We start from the raw sequence: 25,436 nt of genomic DNA, 5'->3' as shown, positions 1-25,436 counted from the left end.
TTTCTCAGTTTCAGAATTTGAGGTTCTCTTTTTGTATCGTTTTCAAGTAGGTACACAGTTGAAATTTTTGTTGAACTCTTTTGAACTGGGTTATGAAACAAATATCTCCCGAGTCCTCACGACTAGACCTTTCCGTTCCACCTTTTTTGACTGACCGCCTTTGTGTCCAAGATGGGTTTTTTTAATCAGCAGTTTGAGGGCAAGCAGCTCATTCTCCAATATCATCCCAAAATTCAACGCACAATTACCAATGTTCAAATCTTCTATATTTTTCACCACAGAATTATGAAAAAAAAGCACATCAAGTTTGACACAGAAAATTTCTAATTTTCACAAATATGAAACACTAATTTAAGTCTTTTAGGTCTGACATAAGTATCTGGGCTTAATCAGCTCACTGAAAAAGGCAAGACTGTAAATTAACAGGGCAGATTTCCCTAATCGAGTACCGGATCACAACAGCTATTTCAGCATTGCTTAGTACAGAAACAGATGTGTCAACTTGCATTTGAAAGGCTATGATACTGTAGCACTCTCTAAAAATCAACTCTTTAGCATCTTGTTTTTCACCAACATTCCCATCCAGACTGATAAGAGTGCAGGAGGAAGTGAGATGTAAGCGTCTTAGTCAAGGGCAATTTCATGGAACATGTGATGGATTCTGTTGTTTCCTGTAAAAATGGCTAAACTCACTGTGTGTGTGTGTGTGTGTGTGTGTGTGTGTGTGTGTGTGTGTGAGTGAGAGAGAGAGAGAGAGAGAGAGAGAGAGAGAGAGAGAGTGAGAGAGAGAGAGATATTTGGAGAAGGAGTGTGTATGAAAGGAAGAAAGGATTTTGCTTTGTTGATCATACAAAAACACTAATAAAGCAACTCGTTTTCAAATGAGTGGAGGTCTGGTGAGAAAGATAACCGCTGCACTGAATGTGTTTTGTTTACATCTTCATCAAACCAGCCAAAAGTGTCCTGTGGATGAGGAAGTCACATCCCCACAGACATGCAATATGTGCATGTGGATCATTTTTTAATGTTTGAACTGAGAAATTCCTTTTTTCTTTTAACAGATCGCTGTCATTTAGAAGCATCAAAGACTAAAGCGATGTCTTGCAATTTCTCAACTTAAAATAGTCCAAACCAAGAGGTAATCGGTTTAAGGCTTCTAATACACTTTTAACAATGTTGCAATGTTCCCTGGGAGCCCAGGATCGCATGAAATCATTGTCATGTCCCCAAAACAAGCAATTAACATATCGATGAGGTGAACAGAGAGAGAGAGCAGTTTTGAATCGACGCAACAATGGCGGAAAGTTTTGAAGAAAACATCTTATTACAGCTGTGTCATGTTGCCACTTTCATTTTCTTTGCTGCGTTCTCACAATGCACAATGTTCTAACTACACAAGTACAACCGTGACTTCCATTTACCTCGCGCTAAACCAAACACGCATAAACAAAGTACTCTGTTTTCAGCAGGAATGATTGGGTCGGCTTCAGACCCCAAGTGGGAACAGAATGTGAAGCTTTGTAATAAGGTGTTAATACCCATCAATTCGTATTTATGAATAATAATAAATATTATTATTATCATATTTATTAATTTTGCCCATTCCAGCAAGAGAAGCAGGAGCCTATCACAGCTGTCATGAAGTGGGAGCTACGGCACACATAGAGACAAAGAACTTCCAATCAATTTATAATATAACATATACAGATGAAAGTAAAATTATTAGCCCCCCATGAACATTTCATTTAAGCATTTATTAAATCGCTGTTAAACAGAATGAGGAATTTGAAAAAAAAAAAAAAAAAAGGTTTTCTAAACATCCTAATTTTATTTTGGATGTTTGCGTTATTTACTTTGCACACGGAGACAAAATGACCACACAAAACTAGTATTTAGAAAAATTTTCTAAAGTAAGCTGCCATGTTTAGTGCTAATAATTTTATCATCTGTATGCAGCAAGCCAGAGTACCTGGAGAGAGCCCGCTCAGATAAGCCCCATCTTGGATTCAAACCCAGGTCTTTCTTGTTTTGAGGTGCTAACCACCGTACCACTCTGTGGGTTAATGTGGAAACAGAAAAATACTGGAACCACATGGAGCACAAAGCCCAGTCCTCAGCATGAAAATCACAGAACCAACAGCAGAACAAACGTATTCACATTTAATACTGCGACTGTAAAGAAAACACTGTTTACTGCATGTTTCAAATCTGGATAAAACATGCAAACGCACCAGTGTGGTCATTTAAGTTTAGAAGTATTCCAAAGATTACAAGCAGAAGGCCAATACAGTGACCAACAGAGAGGCCGCACTGCTAACAGACTGAAATACCAAACTATTGACAGGAAATGCAGAGAAGGTTTGCAGACAGAAAAATTGACATTTGGTCAGAGAATCAGCAGACACATTCACAATCCACTTATGTGGCATTCCTATTCTCATAACTGCCAGATTAGAAGTATTTAACTACTGTGTATCTCGTTGTGGCTGCAATTAAAAGCTACACAGCAACACTTTAAAACGCAGCAATCATTTTCACATCCCCTTAAAGAATAGAGCATGAATTCAGCTTTTATATGTGCTACACCATGAGTTCCAGTTGCTGGTCATCACAGGGGTGGTATCTGAGCCTGTCGTATAGGGGAAACTGTCAGTTTATCAGCAGGGAGGGTCCTCTGTGTTCACGCATGATTCACATCTAATGAGTATTCCCGTCTCTGCCTGGCTCTCGTCCACAGTCGCTGCGTAGTCGGCACACTGCGCTAATGAGAGGTACAATAACCACCTTGAGAGGTGCTTAGCGGCTCTAACGACGAGGCTGACAGAGTGCCGCAATAAGAGGACAGAGAGCAGGCCGTGGGAGTGAAGGACTCTAGCCATCAAATCTAAGTAGACCCCCAGCCCCTTGGTGTTGTGCAGCACGCTTTCAGTCAAACATGCATACATGCATGGACGTGCAAGCACTCAATGTCAAACTTGCTCTTCATCAAGAAGGCCATTTAATTTTTCCTCAATCTGTCCTCTCAACACTCCATCTTCCTCTTCTCTTCATATTTCTTCTTTACTATCAACTTGAATGTAACAAGAACCGTTTCACACTGTCCAGTCAATCTGTCTCTTTTGATGTGTTCCTCTTCCATTTGCCTCATCTCCTGATCTGGATCCTGGCAGGGAATGCTGCAGGAGAGACATGGAAATTTTCAAAAGGAAGCTCAACTGTCTAAAATTAACTTCCAGCAAGAGAGAAAGGACCATAGCGTCCTATGTGCTTGAGCAGACAGAAGGTTAATAACACGAGCCCTGCTGTGGCAAAGGAGAAAAAGAACATAGAGCAGGTAGGAGGGATGGAAAGTGCTGATCCTCCACTTCCTCCATCTAAGACAGAGGGGGAGGGGCATGGACGTAATTAGAGCCCTGGATATATGATGGGTTCTATGTACATCATCACCTCCCTTTTTTCTCTGTGGCACCTCATATCCCAGAATACACGCTGAGATGGGGCGGCAAATCACAAATTTGCAAATGCGTGCGATTTCAAACCAAAGCTACAATCGCAAACTGATGAATTTGTTTTACTTCATGTTTTTTTCAGTGCACTCTCTGATTAGGACATCAAATACTGGCATGTTGACAGAAGCTGCAGGCATCACACAAAAGGTGTTCTTTGGCATCAGTGTGATGACGCGCTCGCTGCGATGATCTGTTTTGAAGAAGCCTCATTAGGAAGCACAGGCGCAACAACTCTGTGATAGGCTCCGGGGCAGACAACTCTTTGGGCCGTTATTGCCACGGTGTACCAGCAGCATCTCTCTCTCACACACACACACACACACACACACACACACACACACACACACACACACACACACACACACACACACACACACACACACACACACACAAACAAACACTGTAAATGCAAAAATAGCACACAGCAGAAATCAGTAATATCGAAAGTATCCAGCTTTTGATCAGCACCATGGACAGCAACTGCAGTCTGAGACTGGGAGCATGGACACATTTGAATAAGCCTATGCTACAAATTCATGTTATCTTCTTAAGCTAGGCCCCACAAGCCCAGAACAGATTGAACCTTGCAAGAAAGAAGGAGCCAGGTCAGAAAGTATAAGTAATATATTTCCCAGCATGCCCCTACATCATCAAAACTTTTCAGAAAAGGTGCCTATTTTAATCAATGGAGTCGAAAATGACCAAGTAAAATATATATATACTGTATAAAAAACTAGGTTTTGGTTCAGAAAATAGAACCAAGACTTAAACATATAAATCAATTCAATTTTTCACAACAGCAGTCACCTGAAGGCACTTTACATTGGAAGCTAAAGACTCCACAGTAACACAGAGAACAAACTCACTTTTAACAGGAAGAAACCTCTGACAGAAGCAGGTATAGGGAGGGGCAGTCATCTGCTGATATAGTGGAGAAGTCCCTGTCAAAGTCATGTTGACTGATCCCCTCCTGGCTTCTGTGCCTTGATGTGCTGTCCTGGCTGCATGCTTTAAGTTTCATAAAGTTTCCATGCATTGCTTGCAACACCTGCGGTAGTTTAAGAAAATGTAAGTATCGGTTCTGGTGACATGCCTAATATGGAGTGTGTTCTAAAAGTTCTTGATAAAAGATTACAATTGTTTTAACATTTTTGAAAATTTATTTTTAACATACTTGAAGTGTGGTAGGTGATGGATGTGTGGGCACCCAAGTGCATCTGATACCGCTATAGGGATATGTTAAATACAAAAAATAGGAACCACTGTTTTACATGATACAGGGGAAACTGATGAAAGTTGTTCTTGGTGGCAGGGAAAAAAGCGAGTGTGACAGGGATGCGGTAATGTGGGAAGTGGTATCAAATCAAATGTCTTTTTTGGCTGTTTGTTTTAGGGTGGATACGGAATTACTTCTCGACAAGAAAAGGCTCTTCTAGTCGAGGCCGTCAAGTACAGTTAAAGGAGAAGAAGGGAGGCAACGAAAAACAACCAAACTAAAAATCTGACATCTGTTTATGCAAAGCGAGCTGTGACTGCAGCTCACTCCGGAAAGTTGGAGGATGTTCTTTTATCCTCTGTTTTCCTGCATCGTGGCTTTAGACTGCAGTTCAGAAGTCACCAGAGGGAATTGATTATCAACAGGCAGGGGCTGGATCCTTCTCTGCTCCGGCATAATGAAGCGCTCTATTTCAGGAATATCAGGTGTTTTTCTTTTTTTTTCTTTTTTAGGCTTCTTGTCGCTACATCTAGGCTCACTTTCCTCTTCTCTGTATCCTCAGATAACACCAGCCCAGATATGACTGCACTGGGAATACAGCATGAATACTCTTTTTTTTTTTAAACTCTAATTCAAAGTTAGAGATTTTTTTTTCCTGTCTGGCGACAATGCATTGTGACTGAATCCGCACTGCAATAGTTTGGCTTTGACAGTATTTCGACTGCGCGACGGAAACAAACAAGAGAGGGGGGAACAAAAAAAAGGCGTGTATGCAAACACGTACACAACTTCCAACAATTAAACACACGCACACACGCTTACAAGAAACAAACCCACACAAAGACACGCAAACAATCTATAAATAGCAGAGATCCATGGCAACCTGAGATTTGTTGTTTGCCGTCACATGCTGCTGAGAGCGAGAGAAGAGCTGGGACTTAAATAACACTGGGAGATTGGTTTGTGTGAGAGGCAAAGTCAAAACAAATTACGCCTTTTCTATCACCGCAGGCCCGCCGGTAAAGCATCTGAAATAGCTTTGTGCCTGGGGACGTTTTACCACTGAAAGAATATGGCGGCAATATCCTCTGAGGACCTTTAAAAAAAAACAGAAAAAACAAAGGGATGAGGCGAAGGAGGAGAGGATGGGGAATGAGAGGGTTTAGTTTTACTGCGGATCACAGGTGGCGACTTGACCACCTAACTCTTTTCGCTTTATTCTTGGCCGTCCCTCCTCCGCTCGCCTGTCCCTTCCCATCTCAACACATACGCACTGCTGTCACACTGAAGGTGTCCTCTGCTGAAAAATGAGAAACAGCACCACTCTAACTTCTCTCCTTTTTTTTCTGTTTTTAAAGGTGGTAAGGGCTTGAAATTACAACATTCAAGCATAATGAATATGGAATTCATACTCTTGAGGGGCAGCCCTGAAGGTTTTATCCAATTTCTATCCACTCCAGCTTGTTGATTTAAGTTGTTTTCTAGGCAAACACAAAGTTTTTTCCCCCCATCCTTTTCTCCATTTACGCTGACCTTCAGCAGACCCTCCCCTTCTTCTAATGCAAATAAACAAAAAATACATGCTTTGCTCAGTTCTCCTTAGCAACACGAGCACTGTAGCAGCATGAGGTGTATATCGGTGCTTTAATTGATTTTTTTCATTTTCCTTGGTTGGAGGTGGGGGTTATTCCATAGATAAAGCAATCTGGTGCGACTGTTTCGTTTTGGCGGTGTATTTGCACTCGCTCTCATATGCTGTTCATTAATTTGCAGCTAGTGGGTGATTTATCAACCCATTACACTTGGGCCTGCGCCCTCGCCACACACAGACATGCAACGGCATCTCGACAAGGCATATATGCGGCATCGTGTTGGTGGTTGGTGCTAAAAGGGTTGGGAGTGAGCCAGTGCGTGACAAATAGCAGCTGGATGGATTCACCAGCTGCACCTGCACACACACACAGGGTTCCTGCCCTGGTCTAGACTGGACTGGCCTATTTGGGAGCAGCAGCGAGGCTAAGTGGGGCAAACAGGCCCATGAGTAAAGTGAGATGCTAATATCATAAGATTAAAATCACTCCAAGGGAAAAATGTGCCCCTCTGCTGTGGTGGGGAATACTTAGTGCCCTATATTAATTAATAAGCCATGAATAGGTGTTAATGAATTGAAAAAGAAGTAATTTCAGGCTGCAATCTTGAGATGCTCATGAGCATTCATATTGTTGCTTTCATGATTGCAAAACAATAATCAATGTGGAAAAAAGAGTAGAAACTGTTGGAGCCTCCTGGTGTTTCCACTAAATACACACACTAACATGAAGTATGAAGCAGGAGGGAGAAGGAACAAAGGTTTCAGGCTCCGAGACAACCGAGACATAATTTGTCGAAATTGGGTGACGCGGCTCAATAACAGGACTGTGGTCTTAATATCACACGGCTCTAATTATATTTCCAAATATATTTCATCACCGGTGACGTGTATGGCATTATGTAGTGCTAACCACTGTGCTAAATCCCATGCTGTTGTTTGTGAGAAGCGCTGATAAGGGAAGGAAAACAATTCTGTAATTGTGATTGCTTTGGAGAGCCCGCTAAATGAATTGTTGGTGTTTTTCCTCATTTTTTTTGTAAGTGGCATTTATAGAATTGCACACTGAACAATAAAGCTGTCCCTGGCTGTGATGAGTTTCACGGGTTTGCAGAGTTTCAAAACATGGCGAGCGGTGGCTTTTCAAAAGTGTGTGACACGGCAGACGTGTTTGTTGGACTGGATATCAAAGCCGACTGCCAACAGTTTGCAACAAGTTTTGAATCTTGAAACTAAAAAAACAAGCATCATATGATGGAAGTAAAAGTTTAATTGTGTTATTTTACTGTAAAGGCCTCAATCTTACCTTTTGAGCCGGATGATGTTTCCATAGCTGCTCTGCTCCTGAACTCCTGAACTCTGTCTTGAGCCACTTTCTGTTAATTTCACTGCAAAGACAAGGTTTAATGGAAATATACTGTAGGCAGGTGTAGGTTTGTCAGGTTTATTTACATATTTCTTCATCGCATTGTCATAGTGGTATTTCCAACTGAATCATCCAAATTAATAAAGCAGGAAAATGTATCCATACATGGACTTGGATATCACATCGACTTCGGGATTAACCAAAGCTAAAACAAACAAACAAAAACAAAAAAAAACTGCTGGAAAACAGTTCTAAATCCATGCATTTTTATTAGGGATATGTGCGACTAGCCCACTAGCCAACAATTCGTCGCTGTTGTCACTGTTAAAATTTTAAATTAAGCCCAATGTTAGCACATTATTGTGTCCTACATGTTATGCCACCAGGTGGTGGGTGGTGCATCATTGTTGAGAAACGCCTTTAATGTAGGCCCCATCTTTTTGTTAACATTATTAGATGAGATCACAGACACTGCAGGCTCAAATGAACTTTCTCCAAAAAGCGGATGGGTTCTCTCTTAGCCACAGGGTGAGGAGTTCAGTCCTTCGGGAGGGGCTCAGACTAGAGCCGCCACTCCTCCGAAAGGAGATGGTTCAGGCTTTCATCTCCTGGGCAAGGTTTTCCGGCCATGTATGTCTTACCGGGAGCAGGCCCCGGTGTAGACTGGGACAGATTACATCTGTTGGGTGGACAGGAAAAGGCTCGATGATTCCCCAGATAAGCTGAAGCTGTGACGAGCGGCAGGTCTAGGTTTCCCTGCTGCTGCTGCCCAACTTCAGTTAAGCGGAAGAAAATGGATGGATAATTTATTGTTTTGTTATTTTAGGTTTTAACTTCTACTGAAGTGGTTGTTGTGAAATTGCGAACAGCACCACACTTTTCAGTCGCAAGTTTTTCTGATGGTAATTTGTGAAGTAATACCTGAACATCTTTGTAGTAGCGGGTTTTCCTATCATACGTAACATCATATATTTTTTGAAGTGTTTTTCGTCTTTGTCTGTCTAGAGCATAACGAGGAATTTTAATACACAAGATGTGAGGTGCCACAGAGTGAAGTGCCACGGTTTACTATGATTTACTGAAGAATGTGATAAATGGTTTAAAAAGCCTTTGTTATTAGTTGTTGACATTTTCCACTAAACGGTTCTCAAATGTAACTTAATATCTGAGTCTTTCTTACTTTTAGACTAGCCAGGAACAGAAACATCGCTACTTTTTATAGTATATATTTTGCCTGTTTCCTCTTTTTATGGCTTTAAACCAATTTTCAATAATTTACGACAAATTTATTTGTTTGACAAATTCTTCATTAAGCAGTTCGTTGTCCTTTATAGTGGATGTCTGTATAATGGGAGGAGAAAAAAATAAATTGTATACTCTTCTTGTTTAGGTGCCTAACTTACTTAGGGTTACCACTAGACACTCCCTAGTAGGCCTTGTATCAGATGACGACATGCCCAGCCAATCCATGCTGGTGTTACACTGGTCCATTGGTAAATTTACTGGATGTAGACAACTGTGGAATTAGACTGGGTGGATTGGTGGACAGGTAAACTGCACACACATGATGGGTTTATTCAAATCTTTCCTATTAGGATTTTTTCCCCCTTTATGTTAATGAAAGTCCTGTATATAATGCAATTTAATTCTCAATGAACCTGATGAAGACCGAGACATGCTGGTCTTATGATAAAACTGTTCTATATACTGTAATTGTGGCTGGAGCTTCAACCTCTGAAAACAATCCCAGTAAAAAGATTTACTACACATAGTTCCCACTAAATTTAACTCACATATTTACATAAACAGTCATATGATACTAACCACCAGACTCTGGGCCTGATGGCTTGTATCACAAATCAAAGTTTGTTTGGAAGATGAGGTCCAAACTTTTTAGACAGATATTTTAGAAGAGCCAACCGACAGTAGATCGTCAGATAAAGCCAGAAAGAGTTGAACACTGAAGCTAACAAAAGGCTAACAAAGCCACCCCTGGATATGACTGTAACATCTCCCATCTGCTGGGCCTGTTGATTAGCAGGGCCATAAGGGTGTGATTTACATTCAGCCACCTCTTCCGGTTTTGTGTTTTCAGGTCACCCCCCAGGCCCATTTCTGAGAATCTCAAGATGGCTCAAAGCAATTTCTTTTTTTCTGTGCATTGCTCTGTCTTTTTTTCCTGACGCAGTTGTAGAACAGACGGAGGACTTTCTGAAGATGGAGCTGCTATAGGCTCCTTTGTCAAGTTACTTTGAGAGCTCTTCCACAGACACATCAAACACGGAGCTACAGCTGTGTCCCGATGCATATGCATAAATCTCCACGTGTCCGTTCGCAAACCTTTGTTTGGTTGCCCGACGGGAGCAGAAGATTCCTGCAGAAAGCCCATGCTTTCCAAATCAATGGGGGGAAAAAGAAAATGATTCAGCTTTTTTCTACTGAGACAATCCATCAAATGTAATGAAAGCATTTACTAGGATGAGAATCCTGTCACTGCTGTATTGTGTGTGACAATGAATAACCTTCAGGTAAGTGCAATGTACATTCTCGGCGAGACTTCTGAAAACATGAGAACCAGCAGAGACACCTCCTGACAGATTGCAGAGAGCTCCACAAGTCATTTCATTCTTTCCTGGCACAAGTCTGGGTCTGAGGACATGTTTGCTGGGTCCAAACATGCCATCTGCCTGACAATGGTGTGCTCATGGTGCTTGTCTTGCATTTTCTGGACGATGTTAGCGAAACAGTCCACACAGTCTCTTCTAAACTCAAACACAAGAAAAAAAGCTTGGATTTTCTGTACACAAGCAATTGTGTGATCTTTCTCCACAATCCCTTTAAGGATTTTAAATATTTCAGGTGAACATTTGGCTTTTACTCGTTTTTGTCCAGCTTGATCATCTACATTTGAATGTAAATCTATTAATATTATAATGGTTTCTCATGTTGCAATGTTTCATCACATTTTAAATCAACTTCGCTGTGATTACCGAACTGTGACTTTGCATTACCTGTCTGAAAAAAACTGCAGTTGGATATTTCCCCCGAAATCACCGTTGACAGTTATTGAAATGGAAATGTACTTTATATCCATGGTGAGTTATTCATTACCTTCTTGAGCAGAGACAGGTCTTTACTGATGAATATCATTACAGGCTCATCTGTCCTGGAGATGCCATAAAGAAGAGGGCCAACTCATGCCTCTTCAAGCAATATGTTCTAGGATTTGTACAGCACTCTGTAAAAGTCTTCAGCCAACCCTCGTTTGCTGCTAAATATTTTGCTTCCAAGGTGCAAGACTTTCTTGTACTTTTTTTAAGTTGTGCAATAGTTCTCTGCGCTATTTTCAGCATGACAATGACCCTAAGCACACTGCCAAATCATTAAAAACACACAGTGGAACACTAACAGTCTGGGATTGACCTCCCTAGAGCTTGGACCTGAACATCACTAAAGCAGTGTGGGATCAGAGAAAAAAATAAAAGAAAGCCAAAATCCAAAGAGAAGCTTTGAACAACCTTTGAGAACAATATTTAAAGAAATGATAAGAAAACTTGCGCAAGAGACTTTAGGCTTTGCTGAAAGATAAAAGTGGTCAAGACTCTTGCACTGTACATCGACATGGCAGGCAAAAGCATGATCTACTTCCTTGCTGATAAGGGCCACGTTTTCTATTCAGTTATTCTCAAAAAGCTGTTGAAGAATAAAAAATTTCTTGAACAAAGTGCACAAAATCTTGTCCACTAGCAGGGGTATTAAGGAAGATTGCACGCAATGCTTTGAGCACTTTCTCCAGCTATGTGGAGCACATGCAGCCCACAGCTCTCGAGCACACACATACAGCTGAGCACCTCCGAACGCCTCTGCATGTTCCTGCTGGAGCAACTCAAAAACTTCCAGCTAACACTGGGTCTGTCTTTTGAGACTAAACTCATATTTCTCAGGTCAAGTAACTGCAGACATTCCTGGTATTAAAAAAAGATTCAGACATTAGTCATACAGTCAACACATCTCAGCTCTGACATTCTACCTCAAATTAATGTTAGACTTAAATAAATGCCATCACACACATAAAGCAACACGATCAACTTATGTTATAAGGAAACAAGAATTGCAGCTTTCGATAGCTATAGTGTGGGAGCCATTACCAGACATACGCTGTTAAGCTTCTCCAGGGCTGTTTATATACTCTATTTTCACACTTTGGCAGGTAAACAACCAGACTCTCTTAAAATGCAATTTAGCTGGTAGACTAATTAAAGTGTCTGGCGAATTAATGAATCTACCAACTACTGATGCAGCTAAAAATTCAGTTTTGTGCCCTTGCAATAGCTGTTCATCACTTACCTAATTAATCAAGCTTGCCTAAGCAGTACACTAATGTACATAAGATATAAGTTAATAGATAGAGTGATGAACAGCAAACTTACTGTGAAACACTGAAGTCCTTTGTGTAGTCTTGTAAGCAATGACGTACATGCAGGTCCAATCATGTGCCTTTAACTCTCCGGTTCAGTGTCTCGTTAAACATGTACTGCTTCTATTGACTTAAACTCTTTTTTTTTTGTATACAGGGCAAATCTGAATGTATCTCCAAATACGGTCTTGTATTTTCATTATTAAATATCTGTACAGCCTCTGAGCCTGGAATGTTTGACCTGCACGAACAGTGGCTTGTCATAGTACACATCACCCAAATGACCTCTGCCCTGAGAGCTGGCATAGAACAAAATGTTCAGACTTTGGCTTTTCCAGTGTAAAATCTGCGGTAGCGTCCGTGTTAGTAGAGGAACAGTGTGTAGCAGAAATGAACATCTGGGATCTGCTGACAGACCTTTTCATACTGTCAGTGCTTCCTGGTCTGTATGTGTGATACCACCGCCGTGATTCGGATAGTTCCATTTCTGAAATACATTTAACACGCAGCACAGAGTAATTGAGCGAAACAAACACCAAGAGTAATAATTAAGCTCAAGTCATTTGCTAAGCCTGTATTTTAACATTTCCATAAACTAATGATCAGTGTGGATGCAAATGCCCGCCTATTCCCTCTCCAACAGCCTCCTCACCAAGTAGGTGGTAGCAAACATTCCACTTAATTGGGGAATCATCAGTTACATTTTTTTTAGGAAGGGGCACAGTGGAGGAGTCCAGGATGAAGCTTTGTCATGTCAATATCTTTTCTTAAAAACCTAAAACAGTGCCGTTACAGAGTTTGTCTTTTGTTATCAGTACTCTCAGCACTGTCTACAGCACATATATTTGGAATGTTCTATTTGAGTTTAGTTTTCTCCTAAAAATATTTGGATTTGCTGAATGAAATTCTAAATCCTCTATTGCAGGGCAGTTCTGCAATGTTTCCAAGCACCCTCTAACAACTAAAGAGCCACCCCCTGTAGAGCGAGTTGCTGCGAATGACTGTAATATCAAATCAAAAGTTTCCCTTCGGAGAATCTGAATCAGACATCAGAGCGGACAAATTGCAATTATGTGCTCCATGAAAAAGAAAAATAGTGTAGTGCAAATACCTCACAAATGTCTGAAAGTACACAAAATCCATTTTGACGCTTTGGTAAATCAATCTGAAATTGCAGGCTGTGATCATATATTCTTATTACCTCAGTGAGATGGCCTTCCTTCAGCTAAGCAACTGGACATTGATGTTAAGCCCAATAGCATCCTCCTCCACGCTACCTTAAAAACCTTCCAAGCCAATTCATACAACACAAAATGCTTTAAATGCTCAGGCAAAGATACCTCTAAGCCAAAAGTTCTTTTATTCCTTTCTGTGTAAATTACTTGCAACAGTTTAATGAGCCTTTATTATTTTTGGGGTTTTTTAAAGACAAAATCTTACGCCCAAACAACTTCCTTGCTGGAGAGTACAACCTGTTTCACATGTGGGTTCTAGTGACAAGGGCTTCACTTTCAGCTCCTAATGCATTATATAGAGTAGGATTAAGCCTCCACCACAGATGTATAGACACAGCGGCCCAGTATGCAGATGGAATCATAACTGACATTAATATGTAAACACAACAAAGTAAATAAACTCCATTAAAAACCTGGCATGTTTCATTTAACCCAGCCCCCCCGCATCATCTGTTTGGCTTGTGGAGAGAGGGCTGGTGAAAGGATGTGAGTAAAGAGTGAGGACAAAGCACTGCAGGTAATTATACTCTGCACACTTGTAATGTGGGGGTCAGCCCAAGTCCCTCCCCTTTGTTCTACAATCAATAGCCACGAAGGAGGGTGGCAAGCAAGGAACGTGGACAGGGAGGAAGAGGTGGGGAACGTGTTGAGTGAGAAAGTTGGTAGGTCCTTATATTAAGTATTAATCATTTAACAGTATGAGTGTGGGCTGCTGGGAGTGTTAAAACACAGTAGTACACAAACACTTAAGGAGTCAGGTGCAACGGGGAAATATCTAGTGGCGTTAACAGGTCCCTACAGGAAAAACAGGTAGTACACTCTGCAAAAGGATTGGCTGGAGGAGGGGTACAATAAAAGAGCTGAAGAGGGCTACAAAAAGAGAATGAATCACTTTGACTTAATCCAGCAATCTGTGGGAAAAGAAACCGCAGTGGCTTTATTGTTACCATCTAGCAAGATAACTTAGTGCGCTTATTTGACAGGAGAACGGTGCCAGATCCAGTGATAAAAAAACAACAAGCAGAGCATGAAAGAAAGCACATCGCTGGTCCTTCTCTAACGTGTCCGACAGACCATCCTTTATTTTTTAACAATCTCTGACCTGAGCACTGCATTCCCCTGAAGCGGCACCCTGAGGATTGAAAACCAGTGGACATTCAACTTATAGCCTATCCAAAGTATAAAACCTCACAGCGTAGCCCTCTCTAAATGCCTTCCATGTAGAATGCAGAGTTGTTTTCTGATTTTCATGGCCCAAGTCCTGCAGTAGCTTTTATTAAAAAAGAAAACCAATTTTTTTTTGTCTACTGTTAGATTGTCTCAATAATACTTTTGGGTCAAAGTTCTTAGTAGCCATTAACTAGGCCCGTTGCATTACAAATCATAATACGAAAAGTGATAATATTGTTCAAAAATTTTATATCATTGCGTTTCCTCAATTGTACAAACAAGTCTCTGATGATGATTCAGTAAAAAGTGCAAAAAAACTGTTCCAGCTAAAGGAAGAAACACAACTTACTATTAGCATGTTCCAACAGGTGTATTTGCATCACACAAACCTAGAGAACACTCAGCAACCGCTAACAACCGTTGGTTTCTAGGGAAAGGTTTGTATTCTCAAACTAGTTGGTAAGTGGTTGCTGGAGGTTGTTTGGTGAAATCAGTCACAAGGGGGATGCTGCACCAAGAACCTCCTTTTGATTGCTTTGGTTGTTAGCAAATTGCTGTTTGCATGTAGCAAATGCCAGTAAGACTCACCAATCAGACATTTTTTCTCTCACAGCTAGTTGCTAGATAGTTGTTGACCAGGCTCTAGGCCTGCGTGGCTGTGGTCTAAGTCAACCTTGGTCCTTAGACCACACTGTGTAGTGTTATGAACAATCCAATTATTTTCTTAGTTAAATAATTCAAAATAATAATATCTTAAAAGCTAATATACACAGTAGCAGCAGATTTAATGTAATAACATAGAAAAAAGAAAACAAGATCTTGGTGAGTAATAAAAAACAAAGTCCAACCAAATTCTTCAAAGAATGCCAGGTTCAGTTTTAATATGAGCTTTAGGCTTCTTCTTCATCCTGCCGTTGTTCTCGCTGATACAGGGTCCGCTCTTCCGCAAAGGTTTCTCCATTTGGTTCTGTCCAAGGCGTCCTCAGGTGATGCGTTGACAGTCTTAATGTCTTCCTTAATTTTGTCCATCCACCGTTTCTGTGGTCTGCCTCGAGGCTGGCATCCTTCTGGGTCGATCACCATAGCCGTTTTTGCTACAGAGTTCTCATAGCTTCGAATTACGTGTCCATACCACCTCAGACGGGACTCGAGTATATTTTCCTTAATTGGAGCTACACCTAGTCGCTTCTGTATGTCTTTGATTGTAACACGGTCCCGTCTTGTAATTCCCAGGCTCCATCTGAGCATGTGCATCTCCATGGTGTTTAGGGCCTGTTCGTGTGTGGTCAATGCGGGAAAACATGCGGAGCCATATAGGGCTACTGGGTAGACCACCGTTTTGTAGATTTTCAATAATCAATCTGTGTGAACCGTCCTCCACTGGCGTAAGTTATCAGGTGAGATAGCCGCTTTTTGAAGTAGGTGTTCGCTACGATGAGGTTGTGGGCTTTGGCAAAATCCAGGATTCTGCAGCCTTCTTCGTTTCGCATACCGTGTCCTTGTCCACCATGGTGTTGTTCATAACCATCTCTTCTGGTCCCACATGACCATTCAGGTCACCGCCTATGACCAAGCATTCTTCTGGCCGGACTGAGCAAAGATGATCTTTAAGTTGTACCCAAAATTCATCTTTGGACTCATCTGAGCACCGCACTTGTGGGGCGTAGCAGCAGACCACTCGCAGAGTTGTCTTTCCAGAGTCTATTTCAATGAGACATGAGACGATCACACAATCGGTTGACGGTCACGACGCTGCCTTTGAGTTTTGCAGCAATCGCGATACCCACACCATTTTGGATTTTTGTTTCTCCATTGTAATAAAGCTTGTACCCTTCACCAGTTTCCTTGGCTTTTGCTCTGCTCCATTTTGTCTCTTGGACACAGGCAATGTCGATGCAGCGGGTCTTCAGGGCAGCAGTCAATTCACGACTTCTTCCAGTCATGGTTCCGATATTGATTGTTCCAAAACGAAGATGGACTCGTCTCTTTAGCCCACTCCGTCAATGAGTGGGTAGCCCTCGCTGATTTCCCATGTCGTTTGGGCGACGCCTGTGGGGGACGCCCTAGCATTTCCCGAATTTTGACATTCCATTGCCATTTGATGCGACAATTTGAAGCTTTGATCAACTTGTCACACCGCCTGACATCGAAGACCATCACCATTGGTTGGTTATCCAGGAGGCACCGCGAGGAGGTGGTGATTGGATTTTGCCTCCCTTAATATGAGCTTTAGGCTAATGCAGAGAAATGTGGGGCTATACCTAGTTTGACCTTTTTTTGTGCCAAATTGCAGGTATTTAAAAAACATCCAGGCTCCTAGAACTTTCTAGTTACATTGTTTACATGGAAATTCCAAAAGACCAATCAATGTATGTATGTATGTGTGTGTGTGTTTGCTATGCTAGGACGCAAACACAGATTAAAAACAGCTCATCACACTGTGCCTTCATACATGAGAATGGATAAAAGATGGCGCTTCAGCAGTGCCTACACATGAAACCATTGTTTCTTTTCTTTTTTTCCCCCAGATGAAATAGTAGTCTGTCTTGTTCTGCATTTTCTTCCTCAGCCTCAGAAACAGATAAGAAGGGACACTATTGCAGTAATGTCAGTCTTCAGCCAAATGGATAAACCTGGATGGCAGGCTTTTTGCTGCAGATAAGGATGTTACCACCACAGATCTGCGGGAGACAAGAGTCAGCTATCTAAAAGCCGGGGAGAATGGGGCCCCGCTGGTTTGCTCACAGCTTCACAACATGGAGACTCATGAACTGATGCTACTATTGTGTATCTAAGCGGTATCACAGTGACAACAAGCCCGAGGTATCTTTATTCTCGCCGTCTTCTGGATTAATGATAGCTTGGTATAAAATGTAGATTATTTACACATATGCTGACAGCTAATGTGAATGTGGAGACAGTTCAGATGCCTCAGACTCAAGCATGGCTTTATTTCACATACGTGCTGCCTTTTATGGATATGATTAGGCCTTTAGGTATAAAGAGTAGGGAAAAGTTTTTGGCTGGTTATGCAACCAGTTGCCATGCCAACTCACCCTAGACAGAGTGGGAAGGTGTGGCGTTTCCGACAATCACGCCCCAAATCGACGCTTTTTTCCATTTCATCGGTGCTTTGAAGCACGATGCGCCAGCAGGGAAAGCACGATTATTCGGCTAAATTCTGCGAGGGAAATTACAGCTTTGTGGCAGCAGGTGCATCTACGATTCCCCCCACTCTTGTCCCCAAGTGTAAACAGGCATGCAAACGAGTACAGGGAGGCACATATTCTACAACACACACCTGTACATAAAATATATACGCAGGCGTCAAAACAAGCTCACAGAGTCACACCTGCTCTTTGTTTTCTTGCTTGCCTGTTTCCACACACAAATCCTCCCCTTCTCCTCCATTGTTGGGAAAAACACACAAAGCACTCGGCGACACAGATCCGTACATGATCTTGTCACAATGCAGCAATCGAACAGGCGGGAGCTCCAGAAGAGGCAATTCTGCTTCTGTTTGTTTGACACGGAAAAAGAGAGGGGGGAGATAGAAGTGTGTTGGGGGTGAGGGTGGGGAGTAAATCTAACATAGGGGGGCCTCGTGGCAGAGTCCCCAGGATCAAATCCAATTCTGGCAAGATACACATTAAGCCCTGTCTATCACAACAGTGTCCTTGGAATGTGGCAGGATGGTGATCCCAGCAGTGGGGGGCTCTGTTTTCCATAAGAGCCAGGATGAACCTGCTTAAATGTGTGCAGGCACATCCAAGATCCTGCATCACCTTGTAAGGGTTCTTGTTTCTAAAGGGTTTGTAACACTCTGTGAAACAAAGTTTGTGACCTTAACATTTCTTCTGATGGATAAAGAAAACCAAATGCTCTATTTAGACTCTTAATACAGTGGCGACAATAGTCAACTGGCTCCTTTAAAAGCATCAATAGAGCTGAGTAGGTAGCAGCCTAATTTTAGCAGAAAGTAATGTTTTGACAGCAGGAAAGTATAACAGGCTTTACCTCATCCACAGCACGAGCAGTGACACTAACACTGTAATCCTGCCTGCTGGTAATTTACAAATGGCTACAGCACGTAGCTCGTCCAGCAGCGGGCTTCGACTCTGAATTTTACAATACCTTCAGCACGTACTGCTTCATATGCAGCAGGCACAAAATCGCAGCCGAGAAGGTCGTGTGAATATTGGCCCATAAATCAATACCGCTTTTGTTTTACTCCCTAAAAATGGATGAAAATTTCACAGACAAAAACTCAGCGTTGCTGTCCATACTTTGCATAGGATGGAAAGCTAAGGAACAACACCCAAAAAGAGCAGAGCCTGTGATGCAGCTCGTGTATTGATACCAGTGAGATTATCGAGTCGACTTAAAGGTCAGATTCATAGTCGATTCCCTTGTTGATTCCCAATCAATTTTTCTGTTTGGGAGCAGAGGAGAAAAAAAGGCAACTTTTTTTTTAATCATCTCAAAGTTCGCACACAGGGTAGGAATATGGTTGAAAAAACATATGCACATAAATCCTGGGTGCAAAGGCTCCACTGATAGATTAGGGAAAAGCTGCTTTGCGATGAGCAAGTGTCATAAAGGAGTAACAGCATTGATAAAGTAGCTCAGGAGCCTGGAGGGCATAGAATTTCAATGGATTGGATGATCTGAAAACTGTTCTCGATCCTAATCCTGACATGGCGTCTTCTTTTTTTGTTGTTTATCCCTCAAATGTTAAAACACGGATAATGCATGACCCACCCTGCAACCCTATTCCCCATATAACCATCAGATGTGCCAATAATGGCCAACAATCAATTTGTTGAATTTACAGATTCTGCCCCAGCTGAGGTGACTCTAAATAACATCACCTTCTACAACTTTTATGCAGTTTCAAAGCACGCATCCAAAATGCAAATGCACACAATACACAAGTCCGAGTGCTCGTTCCGAATCTTATTTCACTTTCAGCTGTGAGGAAAATCACACGCTGTTTGCCTCGCAGCTTGAGTTCATTCAGGCTAGAGTGGAAGCGACAGTTAGCCTATTTACTTTTATTCTGGACTTGTGCTAATTATCTTAACTACACAAGTAATTATCTTTCACATCAAAGGGCTGTGCTCCGAGGCCTGCTGATCCCCCACCTCCCACCTTCCCTCCCCCGCAACTCACCAACCAGCCAGCCCGCCCCAGACGCGCGCCATCATCGGCACGTTTCCGGAGCCAGCTGAATCATGACATTAGCAGATAATTAGACGATCGCCTGACTGCGTTTGATGGGGGCACATGTGACGAGCAGCCGTCTGCGAGCTGAATTATTGAACGGGATTCCAGAGAGATATTATCCCCCAGATTTAACCGTAGCTATTAGATCTCAGGTGTTAAGCTGCAGCCTCAGTGAAAAGCCTGCATAGCATTTTACAGATTAGCAGTAAATAAATGACATCCCAGAGGATCGTTGATTTTTTTCTTCTTTTCTTTTTTTTTACTCTCTTTGGTTTATTCCGTGCTGAGCATCTCTTTCATCTCATCCATTAGCACTGCTGTTTCTGATCACAGTCCACTCTGATCAATGAATAATGCAGCTGCTGGTTTGACTGCTGCCCAGAAGCCATGACTTAATGACATAACCTTATGGCTAGGAATGTACGGCGCATGTTTGTGTGTGCATGCTTTCATTAGCTTCATCTTCGCCAGTGCCTCTGGGCTCCAGCTCCAGCAAACAGACAATAATCAGGTCATCTGGCATCAGGCGCAAAATCCTTCATTAACAATATAACGATAATCTTTGCAGAAACATGTGACTGTGGGAGAAAATTTACATGAACTGCATTTAAATTCCTTTGAAGTTGTTTGTTTTGCTCACCTTGGAAACACTATTTCTACTTCTCCTCTGTGGTAAGAAGTAAACGCACCCCATAAATATTTATCTACCTAGGGCCCGTGCTATTCTGGCCCAGTGTTTTGAACATAGCCACTGGAGACTGGGCCTATCAGGGACCTGCTGAGAGAGACCGAGAGAGAGAGAAGGAAAGAAGCAGGGAGGGAGCGGTGGAGGATAATATTTGTGTGTGTTCCAAAATGGAAAGTGGATAGTTTGCGCAATGTTTAATGCAGGAGGATCGGGGCACAGTTCATAGTGTTTCCTTTACGAGTCACCTCACACACCTCTGAACTTTCAGTCACAAACAAGATGATTCTCATCTGCATTTTTGAGGCTTTTGTGCTGGTTGGAGAAATATTTTTGCCACAAATTCACAGTAAAACCCAAGATTTTTAACCTCTCCGGCATGTCTGGCAATGTGATTCAAAAGAACTTTAAAGCGTGACTTTTGAATCGAATGTCATTTTGAGCCAACACTGAAGCATGCCCGTGCTGACATATCCATTTTGCCAGGTATTTAAGAGCAGACCAGAGCACTTATTAAACATCTTCTGTTTAAAGAACAATCACAAAGCGCCGTTTAAGAAAAGGAATATTATCAAAGATTCCTTTAAAGGGTAAATACGCATGGAATGAAGATTTGGAAACTAAAATCCCAGCAGAGGATTGGAAATCAGCTTGTGATGGGAGCACTATGTTGGGCAGTGCATAAACGCTATAACATTTTAGGAAGCGGTCAGAGTGACATGAAAACATCTCAAAAGAAAGTCACTCCTGCTTAGTTTCACAGCTACACAAATGTGATGAAAATGAACAAAAGCTATTAAACTCGAAATTAAAATTTCATGCAAAAATACAATTATTACTACTTTTGCTGAAAATTAATCAGCTACTCTTCAAAAACTGCACTCAAAGAACTGTGTGACATGTGGCATGCTGGCTGGAACCTAACCAATTTCTTGGCAGACTGATGGTATTGCCTGATATTAGCCATTTTTATCAGCATTCATAACTGCTGTTAAATGAAAACCTGAAAAGCAAATAAGAAATGGGCAAAACACCCTACACAATGTTAAGAGTGTTGACATTGCACTTTATTCACTAGGGGGAACATCTGCGACTGCAACACGTTTGAAACGTCCCAAACAACAACCAGCTGACTGTACATACACATAACAAATGTTAGCTACACATAACAAATATTAGAGGTTTTTTGTTTCATTTGTATGAAAGGAAAAAGGATTTTTAAGTCACCAAATATCAATTTCAAAAAAGCTTAACTAGTAGAATTTACACTGGACTTCATCTTTGCTTAGTTTTTAGAGGAGTCACAGTAGTCATGGCTGTGCTTCTCCTTTTACTAAGTAGCATCTAACCTCATCACACATGCTTTAACACGCCACATCTGGTAGTTAGCAGTGAGTAATGCAGCACTGTCCCCGTGGTTCAAATTCCCCACAGAGCTCATGATAATGCAGGATTGTTTTTGTTTTCATTATAGTGAACTTTCTTTGGAGAAGAATTAATGATAAAGTACAGACTCAATCTCCATAGACTCCCATGTTATGTACCCCCATGTCTTGAATTCACAGAACTGAAAAGTATGTTAGCATCCTGGGGCAAAAACAGTATGGGCATCTATAGATAGTTTACGTTTTCATAACAACTCTGAGTAAGTTGAATTCTTTTTTAATACCTCAACACCTGGATTCTGGCATGGAAGGCATGGCTGCACTGATTGACCGGTGTCCTAACATTAGCAGCTGTAGCTTCTATGTGTCTGCCGTGCCTCACCTTTGCTAAACTAGATCATTCCATTGTGCTTGTGCCAGTGGTGCCAAATGAACTATGTTGGTTTCAGCAGCTTTTACTTTATAGGCAAACATTCACCATTTCTCCCATCGTTTAGAATATAAAATATAAACAACAAACAAACAACAACTCCTCACAGATCAAGTTGATCAGGGGCCTCTGTGTTATGTTCTTTACTGTTATAAAAATACTCATGGCTGCCAGTGATACCCCTCAGCATTCTAGCAGATGCAGCTAATTTGTAAGTCCTCGTTGACTTCCTTCTTGAGGTCACAATCAAGGTCACAGGTCAAGTTTTCTGAAAATCACCTAGGACTTTGAGGTCAAGGTCACTGAGGTTTGAACTTGTCAGAGGTTTTTAGTAGAGGTGGGGATTTTCAGAAAGCTTGACCTTTGACCTTAACCTTGAGATCATGGTCACCGGGATTTTAAGTCATCCAAAAATTTTTGCAGATGGGCCTACGGTATGAATTTGAAAATCCTACGTTGCCTCTTTCTCCAGTTACCGTGTTCACTGCTCTTTGTATCCGCGCCGCACACCTGGGTGATCACAATGCCTCATCGGCTTTTTTTAAAACAATTAAAGTGTGAGTGAAGTGCAGACTTAAAGCTTTACAGCCAAGGGGTAAAATCTGATATGATTAGCCAATTATCAATTAGCCGTTGTTTTTTTCTTTTTCCTCTGCTTGCTTTACCTTAACTTCATGAACAAAAAACAATAAAAATATCTTCAAAGCCATAAAAAGGCAAATGCCAAATAACAACATCTCTGCTGTGGGTTTGCTGACAGAGAACGTGCGACACCAGCTCAGATACAAGATGCATCTGCTTGACATTCTTCCTTCTTGATCTGGTGAAAGAAGTCAAAAATGCCAGGCGCAATATTCTACCCCCCCTCCCCAAGAAAATCTTGGCGGCAGGGTGGGAAAAGTTAGTTGCCAGGTCTGACACCTGTGTGCAACGCAGGCAATTCTTGCTGTCACTTGCTGACATGGAGCCAGGAAAAAAGGGCAAAAGAAAAAAATAAATAAAGCTGGTGGCACAAGCTCATAACAATCGGCTGCATGACTACGGGATGCACATTTACACCTACGAACTTGTGCTGTTCCTCACGCCTTCATGCAGAGGAGCACGCCTATGTGGGGAATGTGACATTTCCTCCCTGAACCCTGTTGACACTTCTGTGAGGGCTGGGTTTGGGGAGTGGAGCTTGGATTATACATCCGCAGGCCTGTTACCTGGTGAGCTCTGCAGACTTCCAGAACATCAGAGCCCTACGCCTGGATGTTATTGCCACCTGCAGCACCCCTGCCTGAACCACATCTCTAATGAGGCCTGCCTTCAACTCAGTCAAAGTCATCTGATGACACTGATGTGGGGAGATTGATATTCACGCTTGACTCGCCGTCCTCTCCACTTGACTGCTGTGTTTACCTCCCCGCGCAATTAGTATCTGGTGAAGACAGACAGACAAAAGAGAGGAGCGAGGGATGGAGTCAGACTCTGCTGTGCGACTGCATTAGCTCCAATTGTTTATGAAGATGGGAGATGTCTTTCAACAGCGGCTTGAAGGTGGCCTTCTATATCACAGGGCCATTACTAGCTCATTTAATCCCCATAAAACTGCTTTACCTCTCTGAATGTCAGGAGCCTGAAATATCAGAAACTGTATTGGCTTAAGTAAAATGCATATTTCAACAGTTTTTCTGCTAAATTTGCATCGAAGACGTGCCTCGCTTTGGCCTTTTAAGATGCACTTAGGAAAAAAGAACCCACAGAGCAAAACTCCACAAGCGTGACGGTGCAGGTTCAACTCCAGCCCACACAAAGCAGTTTACATGCCCCCCTCTCTGTGAGCTAACTTCATCGCACTATTAGCATATGAACAAATAAAACACTTAAGATAGAAATTGTCTGCCCACTCGCTGTGGAAAAAAAAGGAGAATGGAGTTAATGGTAGAGATGGACAAGGATTGGCATTAGCAGACTTTTTATCTGAGCTGTTGGAGAGAAGCGCCAAACCCATGTCTTCGAAGTGATTTAGCGTTAATTGACAGTCTTCTAATCGGCCGCATTCACCATTTGAACACAGTAATAAAAAACTGTTTGTATGCTGAATACAGATGCCTACCCGAGAGGAGAAACGACCGGAGCTGAGCAAAGCAGGTGGACACTCGGCTACGCCGGGTGTTGTCACGGCGGAGGGTGTTCGGATGTGTGTGTGTGTGGAGCAACAGCGCCTCCCTGTGGAAAGTGGCTGCCTTAATCAGAACAGATGCAAAACTTGTATCCACTAGTTAGCTTAACTGCTAGGGACTCCGACTGTAATTTAACTTTTTGTAAATAGTACTTTAGTACGTTTCATAGGTAATTATATAACTTTTATTACATTTGTTTATCTTGAGCGTTACTTTTATGTTATTTTTAAGTCCCATGTTTAACTCCACCAAGGAGAGGAGATACAGTGTGGGACTTTAAAAGAGACAGAAGCTAAAACAGGTAGCTTAGGATAGAGAATTGTGACACATTAAGGACGAGTACATAAGTGCGCTTGATTTTTAACTGTTGGGGCCATAATTTGTTAGAAGGCGAAGCAGTTTTTGTCGTTTTTTCCTTTGTATATCACCACAATGTATTTTAAATCAGTTAAGGCGTGAGTGAAGTGCAGACTTTAAGCTTTAATTTGTATATTTAAATTAACTGCTTAGGACAGGTATATCAAACATAAGGCCCAATTGGCCCCTGGCCCCCGAATCGATTCCAAGCTGGCCTACTGGACAGGTTTGCCAAATCTGACGGCATGTGGAAAATGGATTTTGAAATTTCATCTGTATTTTTGTAGGTTTCATTTGTGGTCGTTTGTAGTACACCAAAGTAAACAATTAAATGACAGAAAGCTTCCAAAAAAGGACCTTTGTTGTGGATTAATGAAAATCTTTTGCTTTATAAATACAGGACAGTCTGCACAATCTTCTGTTTCTTATATTAAGACATCTCAGGGATAATACATTAGTTAAAATTCTTTGCACTGGCAGAAGAGGCAGCTTCCAGTCCACCCCACTTACACACGGCAATTATTGATGTGGAAATTATTTCTATGGTTAAGAAAAACACAACAGCTAACATTGTGCGGGGCATTATTATGCCATGGGCATGTATGTCTGCCAGTGAAATCAGGTCACTAGTGTTTATTAATGATTTGACTGCTGGTGGAAGCAGAAGTAGTCCCAGTTTCTCAT

The 25,436-nt window shown here is 41.8% G+C and overlaps 1 long non-coding RNA gene across 2 annotated transcripts; it reads right to left on the bottom strand.

The window, feature by feature from the left end:
• Positions 1-854: 854 nt before the first annotated feature.
• On the bottom strand, positions 855-24,535 carry LOC113008607 (uncharacterized). Of its 2 annotated transcripts, XR_003270049.2 has the most exons (5): positions 24,329-24,535; positions 23,436-23,650; positions 7,620-7,701; positions 4,376-4,557; positions 855-3,176 (listed from the first exon to the last, which is right to left on the bottom strand). It is a non-coding gene; the product is annotated as an uncharacterized LOC113008607 (long non-coding RNA). The 2 variants fall into 2 exon arrangements; XR_013902763.1 differs by lacking the exons at positions 23,436-23,650; positions 24,329-24,535 and having other exon boundaries at positions 858-3,176; positions 7,620-8,396.
• Between the last annotated feature and the right edge of the window lie 901 nt (positions 24,536-25,436).

This window comes from Astatotilapia calliptera, chromosome 17 (genome assembly GCF_964374335.1).
Source record: "Astatotilapia calliptera chromosome 17, fAstCal68.1, whole genome shotgun sequence".
Classification (NCBI taxonomy): domain Eukaryota; kingdom Metazoa; phylum Chordata; class Actinopteri; order Cichliformes; family Cichlidae; genus Astatotilapia; species Astatotilapia calliptera.
Note: the sequence above shows the minus strand (reverse complement) of the source record. Positions and strands in the feature narration are given on the sequence as shown.